This window comes from Trichomycterus rosablanca, chromosome 2 (genome assembly GCF_030014385.1).
Source record: "Trichomycterus rosablanca isolate fTriRos1 chromosome 2, fTriRos1.hap1, whole genome shotgun sequence".
Classification (NCBI taxonomy): Eukaryota; Metazoa; Chordata; class Actinopteri; order Siluriformes; family Trichomycteridae; genus Trichomycterus; species Trichomycterus rosablanca.
Window position 1 is genome coordinate 16637878 of NC_085989.1, and position 26819 is coordinate 16664696.

Consider the following 26819-nt stretch of genomic DNA (forward strand, 5'->3'; position numbering starts at 1 on the left):
TCTCCACAACAGAAATGTTAAAGTACAGATTTATAGACAGGGTGTTGTGTAACGATTTCCAAATGAGTAATTAAAAACTTTTATGCCTGCCTAATTACATGGGGCCACAAAGGCACTTTATTAAAACAGCGCAAAGCTTTCAAATGCTTCCTAGTCTTGACAGTTGACTAATTAAAACCAGTTTGTACTATTTGGAGCCTTGAAATATTTTTTTTAAGTTTTAACCATTCTGTGCTTTGAGTTTTCTCATGAAAGCACCGAATACACTTCCCAGCTCAGGCAGACAACAGAGTTTTGACGGTCAGTCACGCACATCAAAATAACACATTGACAACTTCTCAGATGGCTCGTTGGTCTAGGGGTATGATTTTCGCTTTGGGTGCGAGAGGTCCCGGGTTCAAATCCCGGACGAGCCCTGCTTTAACCAAGTGCTCCTTTGCTGTTCTATAAAAATAACTTATCAGTTGTCCCGTTAAAATCTGATCAGAATAATCAAACCAAAATGACACATTGTTATACTTTCTTAGAAGTTGGCAACGTAAATGTTGCAAAATCTTTTGTATAACTAACCGATTAAACACAGCGTCACAACGTTTGTATTGTACAGTTTGGGCTGATAAACATGATACATAAGGTAAACGGCGCGAAGCATAAAGTCTTGAACACAGCTCCTGTCAAAAGTCTTTTCATTTGACAAAGCAAAATAAGTTCTTACAACATCAAGCCCTTAATGACACCTCATGCTTAAAGTGTTCAAAATGCTTTAATGAAGCTCTGCATTGAGTTTTGTTTTGTCATAAATACACTTGCCAGTGCAACCAGTCAACCTTGTGCCCTGTCCCGGCTGGCTCGTTGGTCTAGGGGTATGATTCTCGCTTAGGGTGCAAGAGGTCCCGGGTTCAAATCCCGGACGAGCCCTTGTTCTTATCACAGTGTGCAAATGGAAATGAAAGGAGGAAGCGATTAAAGGGCAAAACGTGAACAGCTTTCCATGTGGATGCAATGACACATTACTACAATTCTACCCTTTAGCTTAAAATTTTAAGCTTACAAACAGTTAAACCAGTTTTTACTATTTGGAGCCTTTAAATATGTTTCATGTTTCAACTCTTTAAAGAGTTTTATCATTCTGTGCCTTGAGTTTTGTCATGCAAGCACTGACTACACTTCCTAGCTCAACCAGACAACAGACTTTCGACGGTCAGTCACGCAGCGTTGGTCTAGGCGTAAGATTCTCGCTTTGGGTGCGAGAGTCGGCATTGTAAAACAAACGTATCAGGTATAAAAAATGAATAAAAAAGTCAACAGGTAATATGAAACTCGTTACGTCGTTGCTCACTGAAACGCAGCATCATAAATAAGGTCAGCCTGTAAGTGTAACAATGGCGTTCACACTCTATTTTCAGTCAGATCGCTTTGCTTAAAGACCTTTTTTGATTTTGATTGAAAAAGCACGCATTAACTGTTAATTCTACTTATATGAGCCTTTAAATATATTTCATGTTTCAACTCTTTAACGAGTTTTAATCATTCTGTGCCTTGATTATTTCCATGCAAGCACTGAATACATTTCCTAGCTCAAACAGACAACAGAGTTTTTACGGTCAGTCACGCAGCGTTGGTCTAGGCGTATGATTCTCGCTTTGGGTGCGAGAGTCGGCGTTGTAAAACGAACGTATCAGGTGTAATAAATAAATAAATAACAAAGGCTATCAAAGGTATCATTCTCTTGTGTAACGTACCTTTTATACACAGCGTCACAACGTTCGGATTGTGCAGTTTTGGTAGATAAATGTATTACACGACGTAAACAGCAAAACAGTTTATTTATTTTTTTTGGAAAAAATGTTGCCTTTGAATATGTTTCGGATACGGATATATTCGGGTAAATTTAATGGACGTTAAGTCTGAGATAATGTTACAACGCAAAGCATTAAATACAAAACAAACAACAACAAAAAACAGACAGCTTCATTTATAGCGTCTAATATTTATTAGGATACGAAAAAAAAATGTCTTAATGCCTGATTGTCTGTCAGAAATCAGTCGTTCTTGGGTGATTTTTCCCGGCGTCTATTAGGAAACGTGCACGTTTGGGATTGCCAGATGTTTGAAAACAAGTTAACGCTAGACGCATCTCCACAACAGAAATGTTAAAGTACAGATTTATAGACAGGGTGTTGTGTAACGATTTCCAAATGAGTAATTAAAAACTTTTATGCCTGCCTAATTACATGGGGCCACAAAGGCACTTTATTAAAACAGCGCAAAGCTTTCAAATGCTTCCTAGTCTTGACAGTTGACTAATTAAAACCAGTTTGTACTATTTGGAGCCTTGAAATATTTTTTTTAAGTTTTAACCATTCTGTGCTTTGAGTTTTCTCATGAAAGCACCGAATACACTTCCCAGCTCAGGCAGACAACAGAGTTTTGACGGTCAGTCACGCACATCAAAATAACACATTGACAACTTCTCAGATGGCTCGTTGGTCTAGGGGTATGATTTTCGCTTTGGGTGCGAGAGGTCCCGGGTTCAAATCCCGGACGAGCCCTGCTTTAACCAAGTGCTCCTTTGCTGTTCTATAAAAATAACTTATCAGTTGTCCCGTTAAAATCTGATCAGAATAATCAAACCAAAATGACACATTGTTATACTTTCTTAGAAGTTGGCAACGTAAATGTTGCAAAATCTTTTGTATAACTAACCGATTAAACACAGCGTCACAACGTTTGTATTGTACAGTTTGGGCTGATAAACATGATACATAAGGTAAACGGCGCGAAGCATAAAGTCTTGAACACAGCTCCTGTCAAAAGTCTTTTCATTTGACAAAGCAAAATAAGTTCTTACAACATCAAGCCCTTAATGACACCTCATGCTTAAAGTGTTCAAAATGCTTTAATGAAGCTCTGCATTGAGTTTTGTTTTGTCATAAATACACTTGCCAGTGCAACCAGTCAACCTTGTGCCCTGTCCCGGCTGGCTCGTTGGTCTAGGGGTATGATTCTCGCTTAGGGTGCGAGAGGTCCCGGGTTCAAATCCCGGACGAGCCCTTGTTCTTATCACAGTGTGCAAATGGAAATGAAAGGAGGAAGCGATTAAAGGGCAAAACGTGAACAGCTTTCCATGTGGATGCAATGACACGTTACTACAATTCTACCCTTTAGCTTAAAATTTGAAGCTTAAAAACAGTTAAACCAGTTTTTACTATTTGGAGCCTTTAAATATGTTTCATGTTTCAACTCTTTAAAGAGTTTTATTATTCTGTGCCTTGAGTTTTGTCATGCAAGCACTGACTACACTTCCTAGCTCAACCAGACAACAGACTTTCGACGGTCAGTCACGCAGCGTTGGTCTAGGCGTAAGATTCTCGCTTTGGGTGCGAGAGTCGGCATTGTAAAACAAACGTATCAGGTATAAAAAATGAATAAAAAAGGCAACAGGTAATATGAAACTCGTTACGTCGTTGCTCACTGAAACGCAGCATCATAAATAAGGTCAGCCTGTAAGTGTAACAATGGCGTTCACACTCTATTTTCAGTCAGATCGCTTTGCTTAAAGACCTTTTTAGATTTTGATTGAAAAAGCACGCATTAACTTTTAATTCTACTTATATGAGCCTTTAAATATATTTCATGTTTCAACTCTTTAACGAGTTTTAATCATTCTGTGCCTTGATTATTTCCATGCAAGCACTGAATACATTTCCTAGCTCAAACAGACAACAGAGTTTTTACGGTCAGTCACGCAGCGTTGGTCTAGGCGTATGATTCTCGCTTTGGGTGCGAGAGTCGGCGTTGTAAAACGAACGTATCAGGTGTAATAAATAAATAAATAACAAAGGCTATCAAAGGTATCATTCTCTTGTGTAACGTACCTTTTATACACAGCGTCACAACGTTCGGATTGTGCAGTTTTGGTAGATAAATGTATTACACGACGTAAACAGCAAAACAGTTTATTTATTTTTTTTGGAAAAAATGTTGCCTTTGAATATGTTTCGGATACGGATATATTCGGGTAAATTTAATGGACGTTAAGTCTGAGATAATGTTACAACGCAAAGCATTAAATACAAAACAAACAACAACAAACAACAGACAGCTTCATTTATAGCGTCTAATATTTATTAGGATACGAAAAAAAAATGTCTTGATGCCTGATTGTCTGTCAGAAATCAGTCGTTCTTGGGTGATTTTTCCCGGCGTCTATTAGGAAACGTGCACGTTTGGGATTGCCAGATGTTTGAAAACAAGTTAACGCTAGACGCATCTCCACAACAGAAATGTTAAAGTACAGATTTATAGACAGGGTGTTGTGTAACGATTTCCAAATGAGTAATTAAAAACTTTTATGCCTGCCTAATTACATGGGGCCACAAAGGCACTTTATTAAAACAGCGCAAAGCTTTCAAATGCTTCCTAGTCTTGACAGTTGACTAATTAAAACCAGTTTGTACTATTTGGAGCCTTGAAATATTTTTTTTAAGTTTTAACCATTCTGTGCTTTGAGTTTTCTCATGAAAGCACCGAATACACTTCCCAGCTCAGGCAGACAACAGAGTTTTGACGGTCAGTCACGCACATCAAAATAACACATTGACAACTTCTCAGATGGCTCGTTGGTCTAGGGGTATGATTTTCGCTTTGGGTGCGAGAGGTCCCGGGTTCAAATCCCGGACGAGCCCTGCTTTAACCAAGTGCTCCTTTGCTGTTCTATAAAAATAACTTATCAGTTGTCCCGTTAAAATCTGATCAGAATAATCAAACCAAAATGACACATTGTTATACTTTCTTAGAAGTTGGCAACGTAAATGTTGCAAAATCTTTTGTATAACTAACCGATTAAACACAGCGTCACAACGTTTGTATTGTACAGTTTGGGCTGATAAACATGATACATAAGGTAAACGGCGCGAAGCATAAAGTCTTGAACACAGCTCCTGTCAAAAGTCTTTTCATTTGACAAAGCAAAATAAGTTCTTACAACATCAAGCCCTTAATGACACCTCATGCTTAAAGTGTTCAAAATGCTTTAATGAAGCTCTGCATTGAGTTTTGTTTTGTCATAAATACACTTGCCAGTGCAACCAGTCAACCTTGTGCCCTGTCCCGGCTGGCTCGTTGGTCTAGGGGTATGATTCTCGCTTAGGGTGCGAGAGGTCCCGGGTTCAAATCCCGGACGAGCCCTTGTTCTTATCACAGTGTGCAAATGGAAATGAAAGGAGGAAGCGATTAAAGGGCAAAACGTGAACAGCTTTCCATGTGGATGCAATGACACGTTACTACAATTCTACCCTTTAGCTTAAAATTTGAAGCTTAAAAACAGTTAAACCAGTTTTTACTATTTGGAGCCTTTAAATATGTTTCATGTTTCAACTCTTTAAAGAGTTTTATTATTCTGTGCCTTGAGTTTTGTCATGCAAGCACTGACTACACTTCCTAGCTCAACCAGACAACAGACTTTCGACGGTCAGTCACGCAGCGTTGGTCTAGGCGTAAGATTCTCGCTTTGGGTGCGAGAGTCGGCATTGTAAAACAAACGTATCAGGTATAAAAAATGAATAAAAAAGGCAACAGGTAATATGAAACTCGTTACGTCGTTGCTCACTGAAACGCAGCATCATAAATAAGGTCAGCCTGTAAGTGTAACAATGGCGTTCACACTCTATTTTCAGTCAGATCGCTTTGCTTAAAGACCTTTTTAGATTTTGATTGAAAAAGCACGCATTAACTTTTAATTCTACTTATATGAGCCTTTAAATATATTTCATGTTTCAACTCTTTAACGAGTTTTAATCATTCTGTGCCTTGATTATTTCCATGCAAGCACTGAATACATTTCCTAGCTCAAACAGACAACAGAGTTTTTACGGTCAGTCACGCAGCGTTGGTCTAGGCGTATGATTCTCGCTTTGGGTGCGAGAGTCGGCGTTGTAAAACGAACGTATCAGGTGTAATAAATAAATAAATAACAAAGGCTATCAAAGGTATCATTCTCTTGTGTAACGTACCTTTTATACACAGCGTCACAACGTTCGGATTGTGCAGTTTTGGTAGATAAATGTATTACACGACGTAAACAGCAAAACAGTTTATTTATTTTTTTTGGAAAAAATGTTGCCTTTGAATATGTTTCGGATACGGATATATTCGGGTAAATTTAATGGACGTTAAGTCTGAGATAATGTTACAACGCAAAGCATTAAATACAAAACAAACAACAACAAACAACAGACAGCTTCATTTATAGCGTCTAATATTTATTAGGATACGAAAAAAAAATGTCTTGATGCCTGATTGTCTGTCAGAAATCAGTCGTTCTTGGGTGATTTTTCCCGGCGTCTATTAGGAAACGTGCACGTTTGGGATTGCCAGATGTTTGAAAACAAGTTAACGCTAGACGCATCTCCACAACAGAAATGTTAAAGTACAGATTTATAGACAGGGTGTTGTGTAACGATTTCCAAATGAGTAATTAAAAACTTTTATGCCTGCCTAATTACATGGGGCCACAAAGGCACTTTATTAAAACAGCGCAAAGCTTTCAAATGCTTCCTAGTCTTGACAGTTGACTAATTAAAACCAGTTTGTACTATTTGGAGCCTTGAAATATTTTTTTTAAGTTTTAACCATTCTGTGCTTTGAGTTTTCTCATGAAAGCACCGAATACACTTCCCAGCTCAGGCAGACAACAGAGTTTTGACGGTCAGTCACGCACATCAAAATAACACATTGACAACTTCTCAGATGGCTCGTTGGTCTAGGGGTATGATTTTCGCTTTGGGTGCGAGAGGTCCCGGGTTCAAATCCCGGACGAGCCCTGCTTTAACCAAGTGCTCCTTTGCTGTTCTATAAAAATAACTTATCAGTTGTCCCGTTAAAATCTGATCAGAATAATCAAACCAAAATGACACATTGTTATACTTTCTTAGAAGTTGGCAACGTAAATGTTGCAAAATCTTTTGTATAACTAACCGATTAAACACAGCGTCACAACGTTTGTATTGTACAGTTTGGGCTGATAAACATGATACATAAGGTAAACGGCGCGAAGCATAAAGTCTTGAACACAGCTCCTGTCAAAAGTCTTTTCATTTGACAAAGCAAAATAAGTTCTTACAACATCAAGCCCTTAATGACACCTCATGCTTAAAGTGTTCAAAATGCTTTAATGAAGCTCTGCATTGAGTTTTGTTTTGTCATAAATACACTTGCCAGTGCAACCAGTCAACCTTGTGCCCTGTCCCGGCTGGCTCGTTGGTCTAGGGGTATGATTCTCGCTTAGGGTGCAAGAGGTCCCGGGTTCAAATCCCGGACGAGCCCTTGTTCTTATCACAGTGTGCAAATGGAAATGAAAGGAGGAAGCGATTAAAGGGCAAAACGTGAACAGCTTTCCATGTGGATGCAATGACACATTACTACAATTCTACCCTTTAGCTTAAAATTTTAAGCTTACAAACAGTTAAACCAGTTTTTACTATTTGGAGCCTTTAAATATGTTTCATGTTTCAACTCTTTAAAGAGTTTTATCATTCTGTGCCTTGAGTTTTGTCATGCAAGCACTGACTACACTTCCTAGCTCAACCAGACAACAGACTTTCGACGGTCAGTCACGCAGCGTTGGTCTAGGCGTAAGATTCTCGCTTTGGGTGCGAGAGTCGGCATTGTAAAACAAACGTATCAGGTATAAAAAATGAATAAAAAAGTCAACAGGTAATATGAAACTCGTTACGTCGTTGCTCACTGAAACGCAGCATCATAAATAAGGTCAGCCTGTAAGTGTAACAATGGCGTTCACACTCTATTTTCAGTCAGATCGCTTTGCTTAAAGACCTTTTTTGATTTTGATTGAAAAAGCACGCATTAACTGTTAATTCTACTTATATGAGCCTTTAAATATATTTCATGTTTCAACTCTTTAACGAGTTTTAATCATTCTGTGCCTTGATTATTTCCATGCAAGCACTGAATACATTTCCTAGCTCAAACAGACAACAGAGTTTTTACGGTCAGTCACGCAGCGTTGGTCTAGGCGTATGATTCTCGCTTTGGGTGCGAGAGTCGGCGTTGTAAAACGAACGTATCAGGTGTAATAAATAAATAAATAACAAAGGCTATCAAAGGTATCATTCTCTTGTGTAACGTACCTTTTATACACAGCGTCACAACGTTCGGATTGTGCAGTTTTGGTAGATAAATGTATTACACGACGTAAACAGCAAAACAGTTTATTTATTTTTTTTGGAAAAAATGTTGCCTTTGAATATGTTTCGGATACGGATATATTCGGGTAAATTTAATGGACGTTAAGTCTGAGATAATGTTACAACGCAAAGCATTAAATACAAAACAAACAACAACAAAAAACAGACAGCTTCATTTATAGCGTCTAATATTTATTAGGATACGAAAAAAAAATGTCTTAATGCCTGATTGTCTGTCAGAAATCAGTCGTTCTTGGGTGATTTTTCCCGGCGTCTATTAGGAAACGTGCACGTTTGGGATTGCCAGATGTTTGAAAACAAGTTAACGCTAGACGCATCTCCACAACAGAAATGTTAAAGTACAGATTTATAGACAGGGTGTTGTGTAACGATTTCCAAATGAGTAATTAAAAACTTTTATGCCTGCCTAATTACATGGGGCCACAAAGGCACTTTATTAAAACAGCGCAAAGCTTTCAAATGCTTCCTAGTCTTGACAGTTGACTAATTAAAACCAGTTTGTACTATTTGGAGCCTTGAAATATTTTTTTTAAGTTTTAACCATTCTGTGCTTTGAGTTTTCTCATGAAAGCACCGAATACACTTCCCAGCTCAGGCAGACAACAGAGTTTTGACGGTCAGTCACGCACATCAAAATAACACATTGACAACTTCTCAGATGGCTCGTTGGTCTAGGGGTATGATTTTCGCTTTGGGTGCGAGAGGTCCCGGGTTCAAATCCCGGACGAGCCCTGCTTTAACCAAGTGCTCCTTTGCTGTTCTATAAAAATAACTTATCAGTTGTCCCGTTAAAATCTGATCAGAATAATCAAACCAAAATGACACATTGTTATACTTTCTTAGAAGTTGGCAACGTAAATGTTGCAAAATCTTTTGTATAACTAACCGATTAAACACAGCGTCACAACGTTTGTATTGTACAGTTTGGGCTGATAAACATGATACATAAGGTAAACGGCGCGAAGCATAAAGTCTTGAACACAGCTCCTGTCAAAAGTCTTTTCATTTGACAAAGCAAAATAAGTTCTTACAACATCAAGCCCTTAATGACACCTCATGCTTAAAGTGTTCAAAATGCTTTAATGAAGCTCTGCATTGAGTTTTGTTTTGTCATAAATACACTTGCCAGTGCAACCAGTCAACCTTGTGCCCTGTCCCGGCTGGCTCGTTGGTCTAGGGGTATGATTCTCGCTTAGGGTGCGAGAGGTCCCGGGTTCAAATCCCGGACGAGCCCTTGTTCTTATCACAGTGTGCAAATGGAAATGAAAGGAGGAAGCGATTAAAGGGCAAAACGTGAACAGCTTTCCATGTGGATGCAATGACACGTTACTACAATTCTACCCTTTAGCTTAAAATTTGAAGCTTAAAAACAGTTAAACCAGTTTTTACTATTTGGAGCCTTTAAATATGTTTCATGTTTCAACTCTTTAAAGAGTTTTATTATTCTGTGCCTTGAGTTTTGTCATGCAAGCACTGACTACACTTCCTAGCTCAACCAGACAACAGACTTTCGACGGTCAGTCACGCAGCGTTGGTCTAGGCGTAAGATTCTCGCTTTGGGTGCGAGAGTCGGCATTGTAAAACAAACGTATCAGGTATAAAAAATGAATAAAAAAGGCAACAGGTAATATGAAACTCGTTACGTCGTTGCTCACTGAAACGCAGCATCATAAATAAGGTCAGCCTGTAAGTGTAACAATGGCGTTCACACTCTATTTTCAGTCAGATCGCTTTGCTTAAAGACCTTTTTAGATTTTGATTGAAAAAGCACGCATTAACTTTTAATTCTACTTATATGAGCCTTTAAATATATTTCATGTTTCAACTCTTTAACGAGTTTTAATCATTCTGTGCCTTGATTATTTCCATGCAAGCACTGAATACATTTCCTAGCTCAAACAGACAACAGAGTTTTTACGGTCAGTCACGCAGCGTTGGTCTAGGCGTATGATTCTCGCTTTGGGTGCGAGAGTCGGCGTTGTAAAACGAACGTATCAGGTGTAATAAATAAATAAATAACAAAGGCTATCAAAGGTATCATTCTCTTGTGTAACGTACCTTTTATACACAGCGTCACAACGTTCGGATTGTGCAGTTTTGGTAGATAAATGTATTACACGACGTAAACAGCAAAACAGTTTATTTATTTTTTTTGGAAAAAATGTTGCCTTTGAATATGTTTCGGATACGGATATATTCGGGTAAATTTAATGGACGTTAAGTCTGAGATAATGTTACAACGCAAAGCATTAAATACAAAACAAACAACAACAAACAACAGACAGCTTCATTTATAGCGTCTAATATTTATTAGGATACGAAAAAAAAATGTCTTAATGCCTGATTGTCTGTCAGAAATCAGTCGTTCTTGGGTGATTTTTCCCGGCGTCTATTAGGAAACGTGCACGTTTGGGATTGCCAGATGTTTGAAAACAAGTTAACGCTAGACGCATCTCCACAACAGAAATGTTAAAGTACAGATTTATAGACAGGGTGTTGTGTAACGATTTCCAAATGAGTAATTAAAAACTTTTATGCCTGCCTAATTACATGGGGCCACAAAGGCACTTTATTAAAACAGCGCAAAGCTTTCAAATGCTTCCTAGTCTTGACAGTTGACTAATTAAAACCAGTTTGTACTATTTGGAGCCTTGAAATATTTTTTTTAAGTTTTAACCATTCTGTGCTTTGAGTTTTCTCATGAAAGCACCGAATACACTTCCCAGCTCAGGCAGACAACAGAGTTTTGACGGTCAGTCACGCACATCAAAATAACACATTGACAACTTCTCAGATGGCTCGTTGGTCTAGGGGTATGATTTTCGCTTTGGGTGCGAGAGGTCCCGGGTTCAAATCCCGGACGAGCCCTGCTTTAACCAAGTGCTCCTTTGCTGTTCTATAAAAATAACTTATCAGTTGTCCCGTTAAAATCTGATCAGAATAATCAAACCAAAATGACACATTGTTATACTTTCTTAGAAGTTGGCAACGTAAATGTTGCAAAATCTTTTGTATAACTAACCGATTAAACACAGCGTCACAACGTTTGTATTGTACAGTTTGGGCTGATAAACATGATACATAAGGTAAACGGCACGAAGCATAAAGTCTTGAACACAGCTCCTGTCAAAAGTCTTTTCATTTGACAAAGCAAAATAAGTTCTTACAACATCAAGCCCTTAATGACACCTCATGCTTAAAGTGTTCAAAATGCTTTAATGAAGCTCTGCATTGAGTTTTGTTTTGTCATAAATACACTTGCCAGTGCAACCAGTCAACCTTGTGCCCTGTCCCGGCTGGCTCGTTGGTCTAGGGGTATGATTCTCGCTTAGGGTGCAAGAGGTCCCGGGTTCAAATCCCGGACGAGCCCTTGTTCTTATCACAGTGTGCAAATGGAAATGAAAGGAGGAAGCGATTAAAGGGCAAAACGTGAACAGCTTTCCATGTGGATGCAATGACACATTACTACAATTCTACCCTTTAGCTTAAAATTTTAAGCTTACAAACAGTTAAACCAGTTTTTACTATTTGGAGCCTTTAAATATGTTTCATGTTTCAACTCTTTAAAGAGTTTTATCATTCTGTGCCTTGAGTTTTGTCATGCAAGCACTGACTACACTTCCTAGCTCAACCAGACAACAGACTTTCGACGGTCAGTCACGCAGCGTTGGTCTAGGCGTAAGATTCTCGCTTTGGGTGCGAGAGTCGGCATTGTAAAACAAACGTATCAGGTATAAAAAATGAATAAAAAAGTCAACAGGTAATACGAAACTCGTTACGTCGTTGCTCACTGAAACGCAGCATCATAAATAAGGTCAGCCTGTAAGTGTAACAATGGCGTTCACACTCTATTTTCAGTCAGATCGCTTTGCTTAAAGACCTTTTTTGATTTTGATTGAAAAAGCACGCATTAACTGTTAATTCTACTTATATGAGCCTTTAAATATATTTCATGTTTCAACTCTTTAACGAGTTTTAATCATTCTGTGCCTTGATTATTTCCATGCAAGCACTGAATACATTTCCTAGCTCAAACAGACAACAGAGTTTTTACGGTCAGTCACGCAGCGTTGGTCTAGGCGTATGATTCTCGCTTTGGGTGCGAGAGTCGGCGTTGTAAAACGAACGTATCAGGTGTAATAAATAAATAAATAACAAAGGCTATCAAAGGTATCATTCTCTTGTGTAACGTACCTTTTATACACAGCGTCACAACGTTCGGATTGTGCAGTTTTGGTAGATAAATGTATTACACGATGTAAACAGCAAAACAGTTTATTTATTTTTTTTGGAAAAAATGTTGCCTTTGAATATGTTTCGGATACGGATATATTCGGGTAAATTTAATGGACGTTAAGTCTGAGATAATGTTACAACGCAAAGCATTAAATACAAAACAAACAACAACAAAAAACAGACAGCTTCATTTATAGCGTCTAATATTTATTAGGATACGAAAAAAAAATGTCTTAATGCCTGATTGTCTGTCAGAAATCAGTCGTTCTTGGGTGATTTTTCCCGGCGTCTATTAGGAAACGTGCACGTTTGGGATTGCCAGATGTTTGAAAACAAGTTAACGCTAGACGCATCTCCACAACAGAAATGTTAAAGTACAGATTTATAGACAGGGTGTTGTGTAACGATTTCCAAATGAGTAATTAAAAACTTTTATGCCTGCCTAATTACATGGGGCCACAAAGGCACTTTATTAAAACAGCGCAAAGCTTTCAAATGCTTCCTAGTCTTGACAGTTGACTAATTAAAACCAGTTTGTACTATTTGGAGCCTTGAAATATTTTTTTTAAGTTTTAACCATTCTGTGCTTTGAGTTTTCTCATGAAAGCACCGAATACACTTCCCAGCTCAGGCAGACAACAGAGTTTTGACGGTCAGTCACGCACATCAAAATAACACATTGACAACTTCTCAGATGGCTCGTTGGTCTAGGGGTATGATTTTCGCTTTGGGTGCGAGAGGTCCCGGGTTCAAATCCCGGACGAGCCCTGCTTTAACCAAGTGCTCCTTTGCTGTTCTATAAAAATAACTTATCAGTTGTCCCGTTAAAATCTGATCAGAATAATCAAACCAAAGTGACACATTGTTATACTTTCTTAGAAGTTGGCAACGTAAATGTTGCAAAATCTTTTGTATAACTAACCGATTAAACACAGCGTCACAACGTTTGTATTGTACAGTTTGGGCTGATAAACATGATACATAAGGTAAACGGCGCGAAGCATAAAGTCTTGAACACAGCTCCTGTCAAAAGTCTTTTCATTTGACAAAGCAAAATAAGTTCTTACAACATCAAGCCCTTAATGACACCTCATGCTTAAAGTGTTCAAAATGCTTTAATGAAGCTCTGCATTGAGTTTTGTTTTGTCATAAATACACTTGCCAGTGCAACCAGTCAACCTTGTGCCCTGTCCCGGCTTGCTCGTTGGTCTAGGGGTATGATTCTCGCTTAGGGTGCGAGAGGTCCCGGGTTCAAATCCCGGACGAGCCCTTGTTCTTATCACAGTGTGCAAATGGAAATGAAAGGAGGAAGCGATTAAAGGGCAAAACGTGAACAGCTTTCCATGTGGATGCAATGACACGTTACTACAATTCTACCCTTTAGCTTAAAATTTGAAGCTTAAAAACAGTTAAACCAGTTTTTACTATTTGGAGCCTTTAAATATGTTTCATGTTTCAACTCTTTAAAGAGTTTTATTATTCTGTGCCTTGAGTTTTGTCATGCAAGCACTGACTACACTTCCTAGCTCAACCAGACAACAGACTTTCGACGGTCAGTCACGCAGCGTTGGTCTAGGCGTAAGATTCTCGCTTTGGGTGCGAGAGTCGGCATTGTAAAACAAACGTATCAGGTATAAAAAATGAATAAAAAAGGCAACAGGTAATATGAAACTCGTTACGTCGTTGCTCACTGAAACGCAGCATCATAAATAAGGTCAGCCTGTAAGTGTAACAATGGCGTTCACACTCTATTTTCAGTCAGATCGCTTTGCTTAAAGACCTTTTTTGATTTTGATTGAAAAAGCACGCATTAACTTTTAATTCTACTTATATGAGCCTTTAAATATATTTCATGTTTCAACTCTTTAACGAGTTTTAATCATTCTGTGCCTTGATTATTTCCATGCAAGCACTGAATACATTTCCTAGCTCAAACAGACAACAGAGTTTTTACGGTCAGTCACGCAGCGTTGGTCTAGGCGTATGATTCTCGCTTTGGGTGCGAGAGTCGGCGTTGTAAAACGAACGTATCAGGTGTAATAAATAAATAAATAACAAAGGCTATCAAAGGTATCATTCTCTTGTGTAACGTACCTTTTATACACAGCGTCACAACGTTCGGATTGTGCAGTTTTGGTAGATAAATGTATTACACGACGTAAACAGCAAAACAGTTTATTTATTTTTTTTGGAAAAAATGTTGCCTTTGAATATGTTTCGGATACGGATATATTCGGGTAAATTTAATGGACGTTAAGTCTGAGATAATGTTACAACGCAAAGCATTAAATACAAAACAAACAACAACAAAAAACAGACAGCTTCATTTATAGCGTCTAATATTTATTAGGATACGAAAAAAAAATGTCTTAATGCCTGATTGTCTGTCAGAAATCAGTCGTTCTTGGGTGATTTTTCCCGGCGTCTATTAGGAAACGTGCACGTTTGGGATTGCCAGATGTTTGAAAACAAGTTAACGCTAGACGCATCTCCACAACAGAAATGTTAAAGTACAGATTTATAGACAGGGTGTTGTGTAACGATTTCCAAATGAGTAATTAAAAACTTTTATGCCTGCCTAATTACATGGGGCCACAAAGGCACTTTATTAAAACAGCGCAAAGCTTTCAAATGCTTCCTAGTCTTGACAGTTGACTAATTAAAACCAGTTTGTACTATTTGGAGCCTTGAAATATTTTTTTTAAGTTTTAACCATTCTGTGCTTTGAGTTTTCTCATGAAAGCACCGAATACACTTCCCAGCTCAGGCAGACAACAGAGTTTTGACGGTCAGTCACGCACATCAAAATAACACATTGACAACTTCTCAGATGGCTCGTTGGTCTAGGGGTATGATTTTCGCTTTGGGTGCGAGAGGTCCCGGGTTCAAATCCCGGACGAGCCCTGCTTTAACCAAGTGCTCCTTTGCTGTTCTATAAAAATAACTTATCAGTTGTCCCGTTAAAATCTGATCAGAATAATCAAACCAAAATGACACATTGTTATACTTTCTTAGAAGTTGGCAACGTAAATGTTGCAAAATCTTTTGTATAACTAACCGATTAAACACAGCGTCACAACGTTTGTATTGTACAGTTTGGGCTGATAAACATGATACATAAGGTAAACGGCGCGAAGCATAAAGTCTTGAACACAGCTCCTGTCAAAAGTCTTTTCATTTGACAAAGCAAAATAAGTTCTTACAACATCAAGCCCTTAATGACACCTCATGCTTAAAGTGTTCAAAATGCTTTAATGAAGCTCTGCATTGAGTTTTGTTTTGTCATAAATACACTTGCCAGTGCAACCAGTCAACCTTGTGCCCTGTCCCGGCTGGCTCGTTGGTCTAGGGGTATGATTCTCGCTTAGGGTGCGAGAGGTCTCGGGTTCAAATCCCGGACGAGTCCTTGTTCTTATCACAGTGTGCAAATGGAAATGAAAGGAGGAAGCGATTAAAGGGCAAAACGTGAACAGCTTTCCATGTGGATGCAATGACACGTTACTACAATTCTACCCTTTAGCTTAAAATTTGAAGCTTAAAAACAGTTAAACCAGTTTTTACTATTTGGAGCCTTTAAATATGTTTCATGTTTCAACTCTTTAAAGAGTTTTATTATTCTGTGCCTTGAGTTTTGTCATGCAAGCACTGACTACACTTCCTAGCTCAACCAGACAACAGACTTTCGACGGTCAGTCACGCAGCGTTGGTCTAGGCGTAAGATTCTCGCTTTGGGTGCGAGAGTCGGCATTGTAAAACAAACGTATCAGGTATAAAAAATGAATAAAAAAGGCAACAGGTAATATGAAACTCGTTACGTCGTTGCTCACTGAAACGCAGCATCATAAATAAGGTCAGCCTGTAAGTGTAACAATGGCGTTCACACTCTATTTTCAGTCAGATCGCTTTGCTTAAAGACCTTTTTAGATTTTGATTGAAAAAGCACGCATTAACTTTTAATTCTACTTATATGAGCCTTTAAATATATTTCATGTTTCAACTCTTTAACGAGTTTTAATCATTCTGTGCCTTGATTATTTCCATGCAAGCACTGAATACATTTCCTAGCTCAAACAGACAACAGAGTTTTTACGGTCAGTCACGCAGCGTTGGTCTAGGCGTATGATTCTCGCTTTGGGTGCGAGAGTCGGCGTTGTAAAACGAACGTATCAGGTGTAATAAATAAATAAATAACAAAGGCTATCAAAGGTATCATTCTCTTGTGTAACGTACCTTTTATACACAGCGTCACAACGTTCGGATTGTGCAGTTTTGGTAGATAAATGTATTACACGACGTAAACAGCAAAACAGTTTATTTATTTTTTTTGGAAAAAATGTTGCCTTTGAATATGTTTCGGATACGGATATATTCGGGTAAATTTAATGGACGTTAAGTCTGAGATAATGTTACAACGCAAAGCATTAAATACAAAACAAACAACAACAAAAAACAGACAGCTTCATTTATAGCGTCTAATATTTATTAGGATACGAAAAAAAAATGTCTTAATGCCTGATTGTCTGTCAGAAATCAGTCGTTCTTGGGTGATTTTTCCCGGCGTCTATTAGGAAACGTGCACGTTTGGGATTGCCAGATGTTTGAAAACAAGTTAACGCTAGACGCATCTCCACAACAGAAATGTTAAAGTACAGATTTATAGACAGGGTGTTGTGTAACGATTTCCAAATGAGTAATTAAAAACTTTTATTCTGCAAAAGTTAAGGTTGCGTGGGTTTCCTGATAAAATCCGAGTCGAGCCCTTCCTTAATACCGTGCTCTTTCACTAAAGAACGTTGACTTATCAAAATGTCTCTTCAAAATGTAATCACAGTGTGCAATTAGAAAACAAAGGTGGTATTAAATTGATAAACATGTAAAGCCTGCCTAATTACATGGGGCCACAAAGGCACTTTATTAAAACAGCGCAAAGCTTTCAAATGCTTCCTAGTCTTGACAGTTGACTAATTAAAACCAGTTTGTACTATTTGGAGCCTTGAAATATTTGTTTTAAGTTTTAACCATTCTGTGCTTTGAGTTTTCTCATGAAAGCACCGAATACACTTCCCAGCTCAGGCAGACAACAGAGTTTTGACGGTCAGTCACGCACATCAAAATAACACATTGACAACTTCTCAGATGGCTCGTTGGTCTAGGGGTATGATTTTCGCTTTGGGTGCGAGAGGTCCCGGGTTCAAATCCTAGACGAGTCCTCCTTTAACCAAGTGCTCCTTTGCTGTTCTATAAAAATAACTTATCAGTTGTCCCGTTAAAATCTGATCAGAATAATCAAACCAAAATGACACATTGTTATACTTTCTTAGAAGTTGGCAACGTAAATGTTGCAAAATCTTTTGTATAACTAACCGATTAAACACAGCGTCACAACGTTTGTATTGTACAGTTTGGGCTGATAAACATGATACATAAGGTAAACGGCGCGAAGCATAAAGTCTTGAACACAGCTCCTGTCAAAAGTCTTTTCATTTAACAAAGCAAAATAAGTTCTTACAACATCAAGCCCTTAATGACACCTCATGCTTAAAGTGTTCAAAATGCTTTAATGAAGCTCTGCATTGAGTTTTGTTTTGTCATAAATACACTTGCCAGTGCAACCAGTCAACCTTGTGTCCTGTCCCGGCTGGCTCGTTGGTCTAGGGGTATGATTCTCGCTTAGGGTGCGAGAGGTCCCGGGTTCAAATCCCGGACGAGCCCTTGTTCTGCAGTGTGCAAATGGAAATGAAAGGAGGAAGCGATTAAAGGGCAAAACGTGAACAGCTTTCCATGTGGATGCAATGACACATTACTACAATTCTACCCTTTAGCTTAAAATTTGAAGCTTAAAAACAGTTAAACCAGTTTTTACTATTTGGAGCCTTTAAATATGTTTCATGTTTCAACTCTTTAAAGTGTTTTATCATTCTGTGCCTTGAGTTTTGTCATGCAAGCACTGACTACACTTCCTAGCTCAACCAGACAACAGACTTTCGACGGTCAGTCACGCAGCGTTGGTCTAGGCGTAAGATTCTCGCTTTGGGTGCGAGAGTCGGCATTGTAAAACAAACGTATCAGGTATAAAAAATGAATAAAAAAGGCAACAGGTAATATGAAACTCGTTACGTCGTTGCTCACTGAAACGCAGCACTATGAATAAGGTCAGCCTGTAAGTGTAACAATGGCGTTCACACTCTATTTTCAGTCAGATCGCTTTGCTTAAAGACCTTTTTTTATTTTGATTGAAAAAGCACGCATTAACTGTTAATTCTACTTATATGAGCCTTTAAATATATTTCATGTTTCAACTCTTTAACGAGTTTTAATCATTCTGTGCCTTGATTATTTCCATGCAAGCACTGAATACATTTCCTAGCTCAAACAGACAACAGAGTTTTTACGGTCAGTCACGCAGCGTTGGTCTAGGCGTATGATTCTCGCTTTGGGTGCGAGAGTCGGCGTTGTAAAACGAACGTATCAGGTGTAATAAATAAATAAATAACAAAGGCTATCAAAGGTATCATTCTCTTGTGTAACGTACCTTTTATACACAGCGTCACAACGTTCGGATTGTGCAGTTTTGGTAGATAAATGTATTTATTACACGACGTAAACAGCAAAACAGTTTATTTATTTTTTTTGGAAAAAATGTTGCCTTTGAATATGTTTCGGATACGGATATATTTGGGTAAATTTAATGGACGTTAAGTCTGAGATAATGTTACAACGCAAAGCATTAAATACAAAACAAACAACAACAAAAAACTACAAAAAATGACAGCTTCATTTTTAGCGTCTAATATTTATTAGGATACGAAAAAAAAATGTCTTAATGCCTGATTGTCTGTCAGAAATCAGTCGTTCTTGGGTGATTTTTCCCGGCGTCTATTAGGAAACGTGCACGTTTGGGATTGCCAGATGTTGAAAACAAGTTAACGCTAGACGCATCTCCACAACAGAAATGTTAAAGTACAGATTTATAGACAGGGTGTTGTGTAACGATTTCCAAATGAGTAATTAAAAACTTTTATTCTGCAAAAGTTAAGGTTGCGTGGGTTTCCTGATAAAATCCGAGTCGAGCCCTTCCTTAATACCGTGCTCTTTCACTAAAGAACGTTGACTTATCAAAATGTCTCTTCAAAATGTAATCACAGTGTGCAATTAGAAAACAAAGGTGGCATTAAATTGATAAACATGTAAAGCCTGCCTAATTACATGGGGCCACAAATGCACTTTATTAAAACAGCGCAAAGCTTTCAAATGCTTCCTGAGAATTAAAACCGTTTTCGGTCCGCACGAAGCGCGTTTGTGTTTGGTTGTGTTCTGTATTTCAGCTCTTAAAACACCTTTGTTTTGTGGGGAGTTATAACCGTTTCTGTTCGTAGGAAGCACGTTTATTTGTTTTGTACACCAGCGCATAACACCGTTCTCCTTTAGAATTACAGCCGCTTTTGTCCGAACGAAGCGCGTTTGTGTTGGTTTGGTTGGTGGTTTTTGTATTCCAGCTCATCATCGCCTGTTTCATCCGGAATTAAAGCCGTTCTTCTGTGACTACCAGCAGAAGCGCCGGTGAATCCAACATAAACATCATCTCCAACTCATCTTGTAAAGCTAAGTATATTTCTTTGTTATTATGGCCCCAGTAGGAGCGCTGTATCCATGTTCCGAGTGTAATATGTTCAGTTATTCCTTCTCCGTGTTTAGTGATAACTTTACATGTGATAAGTGTAGATTAGTTGTTAGTCTGACGGAGAAGATCTCAGTGTTAGAAGGGCGCATTCGGGCATTAGAACAGACTACTACTAGTGAGTGTTTAGATTCAGCTGTAGCAGTCCCGAATGCCAGCAGTTCAGGTGTAGAACCCCAGACTCCGGCATTAGAGCCCTCACAGCGGGGCGACTGGGTGACGTCTCGGCGACATAGTCGTAGGGCAAAGCACCGACCATCTCAGTTGCACGTGTCCAACAGGTTTTCCCCACTCAGTGAGCCACCCGCTGAGCAGCCTGTTAATGTAAGTGCTCTGGTTATAGGAGATTCTCAGCTCCGACACGTGCGTATTGCAACCCCCATAGAGACACCAGCAACCATAGTCACTTGTATTCCGGGGGCCAGGGCGCCTGACATCAGAGCAAACCTGAAAGTGCTGGCTAATGCTAATCGTAGATTTTCGAAGATTGTTATCCACGTCGGCACTAATGATGTTCGTTTACGGCAGTCTGAGGTTGCTAAGAGTAATGTGTGTGAGTTAGCTAGGTCGATGTCTTGAGGCAGTAGTGTGCTCTGGCCCCTTACTGATTCGACCCAGTGGCGAAACCTACAGCAGGTTGTTGTCGCTGAACCGCTGGATGTCTAAATGGTGCTCAGAAAACTGCATTGATTTTGTAGATAATTGGTCCACCTTTGAGGGAAGGCCTGGTCTTTTGAAGCGGGATGGTGTCCACCCCACGTGGGAGGGTGCTGCTCGCATTTCTTGCAGCATAGGTGACAGGCTTTACCACCGCGTTAGTGTAGCGGCAGATAGTGTTAAATGACTACCCAGAGCCAAGACCAGGCAGCAGACTAACAGGCCTAACCAACTGTCTGCGAGTCGCCATCGGACGTCACCCGGAATCCTTAGGTCACAAACCATTGAGACTGTGTCTGTTTACCGTGGCAGGTGTAAGCCAAAACAAAATCAAAAAGTATGTCATAATAACTTAATTAAAATTAATCTAAATGAGCATCATGAAAACCATAGTAAAGCTAAACTAAAGTTAGGACTTCTAAACATCAGGTCACTTGCATGCAAAACAGTAATTGTAAATGAAATAATTACAGATAATAGTCTTAGTGCACTTTGTTTAACTGAGACCTGGGCTAGACCTGATGAGTATCTAGGTTTAAATGAAGCATCTCCTCCGGGTTACAGTTATGAACATAAGCCACGTCTTAGTGGTCGTGGTGGAGGAATAGCCGCAATTTATGACAAGGACATAGGTCTCACTGTAAAATCAACTCCCATAACAAACTCGTTTGAAGTTCTTATCTCTGACATAGCCAATAAATGTTCATCTGATAAAACTAGTATGTTTAAACTGGTTACTGTTTATCGACCCCCTGGTCCTTACTCAGAATTTCTTAACGAATTTGCCGATTTTCTTTCTAAATTAGTTTTATCAACTAAGAAAGCTTTAATTGTTGGTGACTTTAATATCCATTATGAGGATAAATGTAATCCACTCAAAACTGCGTTTGACTCTATTTTAGAATCTTTAGGCATCACCCAAAATGTAACAGGACCCACTCACCGCTGTAAACATACCTTAGATTTAATACTTACTTATGGTATAAACATAGACAACCTGGAAATTGTACCACAGAATGACTTAATCTCTGATCACTCTCTACTCATTTATGAAGTGTCCCTGTCCAATAAGGTACAGCAACCAAATCGTTTTAAATATAAGCGCACTATTACATCTGCAACTGCAGCAGCGTTCATAAACTGCCTACCAGAATTACCAAATATATCAGCATCGGAACCTAAAGAACTAGATCAGGCAACTCAAAACCTAGCGACTGTATTGCGCGCAACCTTAGATAACGTAGCCCCACTTAAAACTAAACTGATTAGGGAGAAAAAACTTGCTCCTTGGTACAATGACCACACATGCGCACTTAAACAAGCAGCACGGAAATCAGAACGCAAGTGGCGTCACATTACACTGGAAGTGTATAAGATTGCTTGGAAAGATGCTCTAACTGAGTATAAACATGCACTTATAACAGCTAAATCTTCATATTATTCGTCCCTAATAGAGAAAAATAAAAACAATCCCAGATTCCTTTTTGAGACAGTGTCCAAATTAACTAAAAACGCCAATGAAACTGAATCTAATATACCGCCTGACTGTACCAGCGATGATTTTTTAAAATTCTTTAATGACAAGATAGAAAAAATACGACTTCAGAGTCAGAGTGTGTCACCTGCCAATGTTAAGTATGGACTCACTCTGAGCAGCATTGGTGATAACAGTGATGATAACAGTAACGAGTTAATCCAACTAAATTCCTTTAATCCAATCTCCCAAAATGAACTAACTGTGTTGATTAAATCATCGAAGTCATCATCGTGTATACTCGATCCTGTTCCAACTCGTTTACTTAAAGATTTACTCCCAGCTATTGTAGAGCCCCTGCTTACATTAATCAATGCATCCCTTAGCCTTGGATATGTACCTAAATTGTTTAAAAGTGCTGTTATTAAACCCCTGATTAAAAAACCTAATCTTGATCCACATGTTTTATCTAATTATAGGCCAATTTCAAACCTTCCTTTTGTCTCAAAGATATTAGAAAAAGTCGTTTCCAAACAGCTATGTTCTTATTTGAATGAAAATTGTATTCATGAAAAATTTCAATCAGGATTTAGACCCAACCATAGTACCGAAACCGCATTAATTAGAGTAGTTAACGAGTTGTTAATGTCTTCTGATAATGGATGTGTCTCTTTTCTTGTTCTATTAGATCTTAGTGCAGTGTTTGATACGGTCGATCATAACATTTTACTGGAGAGGCTAGAAAATACAGTAGGTGTTAAAGGACTCGCACTCTCTTGGTTCAAATCATATTTGACTGACCGCTCTCAATTCGTTTATGTAAATAATAAATGCTCGGAAACTACAAAAGTAAAGTATGGTGTTCCACAGGGGTCGGTACTGGGACCGCTATTATTTACACTCTATACGCTTCCACTAGGTGAAATTATTCATAAACATGGCATAAAATTTCACTGCTATGCAGATGACACACAGCTGTATATATCAGCCAAACCAAATGATACTGACACAATCAGTAAGATAGAAGATTGTGTAAACGACATAAAAAACTGGATGTCGTGTAATTTTCTTTTACTTAATTCAGATAAAACTGAGGTTTTACTTGTTGGCTCTAAAGCTGCAAGAGACAAGTTGTCTAACCTGGTGCTAAACTTAAACACAACTTAAACACGTTCTCTGTTACTCCCAGCCCAGATGTAAAAAACGTAGGTGTCACAATAGATTCAGATCTCTCATTTGATACACACGTTAATAATATTACTACAGTTGCTTTCTATCATTTGCGTAACATTTCTAAAATAAGAAATATACTATCTGTTAATGACGCCGAAAAACTGATCCATGCGTTTATAACTTCTCGGTTAGATTATTGTAATGCTCTTCTAACAGGATGCTCTGGTAGATCCTTAAACAAACTCCAGTTAGTTCAAAATGCAGCAGCTCGAGTGCTAACTAGAACAAAAAAATTTGACCATATTACTCCTGTTCTATCGTCTCTACACTGGCTGCCAGTTAAATTTCGCATTGATTACAATATACTTTTACTAACTTATAAAGCGCTACATGGTCTGGCTCCACAGTATCTGAGTGAGTTTATTAATTACTACAACCCAGCACGTCCACTTCGTTCACAAGATGCAGGGTTACTTATAGTTCCTAGAATTAAAAAGATCACGGCTGGTGGAAGAGCGTTTTCTTACAAAGCTCCACAACTTTGGAATAATCTTCCTGCCTCTGTTCGGGATTCGGACACAGTCTCAATGTTTAAGTCTAGACTGAAAACATATTTATTTTCTCAGGCTTTTGATTAGTATAGACAAAGGCGCAGAGCTTGGGGGTTCTTGGTCATAGAAACTTGTGGTGATCAGGGATGTTGGGTTGCTGTCGTCCTGCCTCTCTTGTCCGATCACTCAGGTTTGATGACGGTGGGGAGATGGGCGCTGATGTCCTGTGAAAGCCTTCATGACCTTGTTACCTGCTTGCTCTCCCTTTTAGTTATGCTGTAATAATTAGGGCTGCCGGAGTCTAAAACTCTCTGTAAAACTGTTTGTCAACTAGCATTGTACATTATTAACTACATTCTCTGTTGTTTTACCCCGAGGGCATTCTGATGGAAACCTGTTTACCCGCCGAGGTTAAGGATTAAAGTCGAGACTGCCGGGACAACGATGCTGCTCCTGTCAGATGTGACGGGTCTGGAGTAATTGCAACGACAAGAAATCACTACAGACTTTATTGAAGACTAGAGCGGATAACAACTCTATTATTATTTAATTGTTTATTTATCTATTTATTACCAGTTATGACTTTTAGATCATTTAATTCTGTGTTTGTATGATTTGTGTAAATCGTGTATTTATTTAAAGTATCCTCCAGGCCACCCAAGAAGGATGGGCCCTGCTGAGTCTGGTTCCTCTCAAGGTTTCTTCCTGTAATTTTCAGGCAGTTTTTCCTTGCCACAGTCGCCCTCGGCTTGCTCAACAGGGGTTTTTGTATCTGTTGGTCCTGGATTTTGTAAAGTTGCTTTGAGACAATGTATATTGTAAAAAGCGCTATATAAATAAAGTTGACTTGAAGTTGACTTGACTTCCTAGTCTTGACAGTTGACTAATAAAAACCAGTTTGTACTATTTGGAGCCTTGAAATATTTTTCATCTTTCAACTCTGTCAAGAGTTTTAACCATTCTGTGCTTTGAGTTTTGTCATGAAAGCACCGAATACACTTCCCAGCTCAGGCAGACAACATAGTTTTGACACAGATCAAATCATTGACAACTTCTCAGATGGCTCGTTGGTCTAGGGGTATGATTTTCGCTTTGGGTGCGAGAGGTCCCGCGTTTAAGTCCCGGGTTCAAATCCCTCCTTTAACCAACTGCTCCTTTGCTGTTCTATAAAAATAACTTATCAGTTGTCCCGTTAAAATCTGATCAAGTCAACATTATTTATATAGCGCTTTTTACAATAGACATTGTCTCAAAGCAACTTTACAAAATCCAGGACCAACAGATACAAAAACCCCTGTTGAGCAAGCCGAGGGCGACTGTGGCAAGGAAAAACTCCCTGAAAATTACAGGAAGAAACCTTGAGAGGAACCATACTCAGCAGGGCCCATCCCTCTTGGGTGGTCTGGAGGATACTTTAAATAAATTCACGATTTACACAAAGCATACAAACACAGAATTAAATGATCTAAAAGGTAAAACTGGTAATAAATAGATAAATAATAATAGAGTTGTTATTCGCTCTAGTCTTCAATAAAGTCTGTAGTGATTTCTTGTCATTCTTGGTGCAATTACTGCAGACCCGTCACATACGGCAGGTGCAGCATCGTTGTCACTGCAGTCTCGACTTTAATCCTTAACCTCGGCGGGTAAACAGGTTTCCATCAGAATGCCTTTGGAGTAAAACAACAAAAAATGTAGTTAATAATGTACAATGCTAGTTGAGTAAAACAGTTTTACAGAGAGTTTTAGACTCCGGCAGCCCTAATTATTACAGCATAACTAAAAGGGAGAGCAAGCAGGTAACAAGGTCATGAAGGCTTTCACAGGACATCAGCGCCCACCTCTCCTATACCGGAGTGATCGGACAAGAGAGGCAGAACGACAGCAACCCAACATCCCTCATCACCACAAGTTTCTATGACCAAGAACCCCCAAGCTCTGCGCCTTTGTCTATACTAATCAAAAGCCTGAGAAAATAAATATGTTTTCAGTCTAGACTTAAACATTGAGACTGTGTCCGAATCCCGAACAGAGGCAGGAAGATTATTCCAAAGTTGTGGAGCTTTGTAAGAAAATGCTCTTCCACCAGCTGTGGTCTTTTTAATTTTAGGAACTATAAGTAACCCTGCATCTTGTGAACGAAGTGGACGCGCTGGGTTGTAGTGATTAATAAACTCACTCAGATACTGTGGAGCCAGACCATGTAAGCGCTTTGTTAGTAAAAGTATTTTGTAATCAATGCGGTATTTAACTGGCAGCTAGTGTAGAGATGATAGAACCGGAGTAATATGATCAAATTTTTTAGTTGTAGTTAGCACTCGAGCTGCTGCATTTTGAACTAACTGGAGTTTGTTTATGGATCTACCAGAGCATCCAGTTAGAAGAGCATTACAATAATCTAACCGAGATATTATAAACGCATGGATCAGTTTTTCGGCGTCATTAACAGATAGTATATTTCTTATTTTAGAAATATTACGCAAATGATAGAAAGCAACTCTAGTAATATTATTAACGTGTGTATCAAAGGAGAGGTCTGAATCTATTGTGACCAAGGACGGATTAAATATAGTCTGGGCCCCTGGGCAAATCCTGAATGAAATATGAAATATGGTAGCTTGCCTTGCAATTTGTAGGTCCCTAGAAAGTCAAGGAGCCATGGTAAACGACTTCTATGGAAGTCAAGGGCCCCATAGCAGGGGCCCTCGTGATCAAGGGCCCTCTAATGGTATGCCCTGCTCTTCTCTAGGGCCCCCTGGTAGGGGCTCTTATAACCAGGGCCCTCTAAAAATATGCCCCCCTCTTTCCTAGGACCCCTAATA

At 38.9% G+C, this 26819-nt stretch overlaps 17 non-coding genes across 17 annotated transcripts; all 17 read left to right on the forward strand.

The window, feature by feature from the left end:
• The first annotated feature begins 344 nt into the window (after window positions 1-344).
• Window positions 345-416, forward strand: trnap-ugg (transfer RNA proline (anticodon UGG)). Its single transcript has one exon. It is a non-coding gene; the product is annotated as a tRNA-Pro (tRNA).
• Window positions 417-846: 430 nt separating this feature from the next.
• trnap-agg (transfer RNA proline (anticodon AGG)) lies at window positions 847-918 on the forward strand. The gene has a single exon. It is a non-coding gene; the product is annotated as a tRNA-Pro (tRNA).
• A 1562-nt stretch (window positions 919-2480) lies between these two features.
• trnap-ugg (transfer RNA proline (anticodon UGG)) lies at window positions 2481-2552 on the forward strand. The gene has a single exon. It is a non-coding gene; the product is annotated as a tRNA-Pro (tRNA).
• Window positions 2553-2982: 430 nt separating this feature from the next.
• trnap-agg (transfer RNA proline (anticodon AGG)) lies at window positions 2983-3054 on the forward strand. The gene has a single exon. It is a non-coding gene; the product is annotated as a tRNA-Pro (tRNA).
• A 1562-nt stretch (window positions 3055-4616) lies between these two features.
• trnap-ugg (transfer RNA proline (anticodon UGG)) lies at window positions 4617-4688 on the forward strand. Its single transcript has one exon. It is a non-coding gene; the product is annotated as a tRNA-Pro (tRNA).
• A 430-nt stretch (window positions 4689-5118) lies between these two features.
• On the forward strand, window positions 5119-5190 carry trnap-agg (transfer RNA proline (anticodon AGG)). The gene has a single exon. It is a non-coding gene; the product is annotated as a tRNA-Pro (tRNA).
• Window positions 5191-6752: 1562 nt separating this feature from the next.
• Window positions 6753-6824, forward strand: trnap-ugg (transfer RNA proline (anticodon UGG)). Its single transcript has one exon. It is a non-coding gene; the product is annotated as a tRNA-Pro (tRNA).
• A 430-nt stretch (window positions 6825-7254) lies between these two features.
• Window positions 7255-7326, forward strand: trnap-agg (transfer RNA proline (anticodon AGG)). The gene has a single exon. It is a non-coding gene; the product is annotated as a tRNA-Pro (tRNA).
• Window positions 7327-8888: 1562 nt separating this feature from the next.
• On the forward strand, window positions 8889-8960 carry trnap-ugg (transfer RNA proline (anticodon UGG)). The gene has a single exon. It is a non-coding gene; the product is annotated as a tRNA-Pro (tRNA).
• Window positions 8961-9390: 430 nt separating this feature from the next.
• On the forward strand, window positions 9391-9462 carry trnap-agg (transfer RNA proline (anticodon AGG)). Its single transcript has one exon. It is a non-coding gene; the product is annotated as a tRNA-Pro (tRNA).
• A 1562-nt stretch (window positions 9463-11024) lies between these two features.
• On the forward strand, window positions 11025-11096 carry trnap-ugg (transfer RNA proline (anticodon UGG)). Its single transcript has one exon. It is a non-coding gene; the product is annotated as a tRNA-Pro (tRNA).
• Window positions 11097-11526: 430 nt separating this feature from the next.
• Window positions 11527-11598, forward strand: trnap-agg (transfer RNA proline (anticodon AGG)). The gene has a single exon. It is a non-coding gene; the product is annotated as a tRNA-Pro (tRNA).
• A 1562-nt stretch (window positions 11599-13160) lies between these two features.
• On the forward strand, window positions 13161-13232 carry trnap-ugg (transfer RNA proline (anticodon UGG)). Its single transcript has one exon. It is a non-coding gene; the product is annotated as a tRNA-Pro (tRNA).
• A 426-nt stretch (window positions 13233-13658) lies between these two features.
• Window positions 13659-13734, forward strand: trnap-agg (transfer RNA proline (anticodon AGG)). The gene has a single exon. It is a non-coding gene; the product is annotated as a tRNA-Pro (tRNA).
• Window positions 13735-15296: 1562 nt separating this feature from the next.
• trnap-ugg (transfer RNA proline (anticodon UGG)) lies at window positions 15297-15368 on the forward strand. The gene has a single exon. It is a non-coding gene; the product is annotated as a tRNA-Pro (tRNA).
• A 430-nt stretch (window positions 15369-15798) lies between these two features.
• On the forward strand, window positions 15799-15870 carry trnap-agg (transfer RNA proline (anticodon AGG)). Its single transcript has one exon. It is a non-coding gene; the product is annotated as a tRNA-Pro (tRNA).
• Window positions 15871-18104: 2234 nt separating this feature from the next.
• trnap-agg (transfer RNA proline (anticodon AGG)) lies at window positions 18105-18176 on the forward strand. Its single transcript has one exon. It is a non-coding gene; the product is annotated as a tRNA-Pro (tRNA).
• Window positions 18177-26819: the final 8643 nt, after the last annotated feature.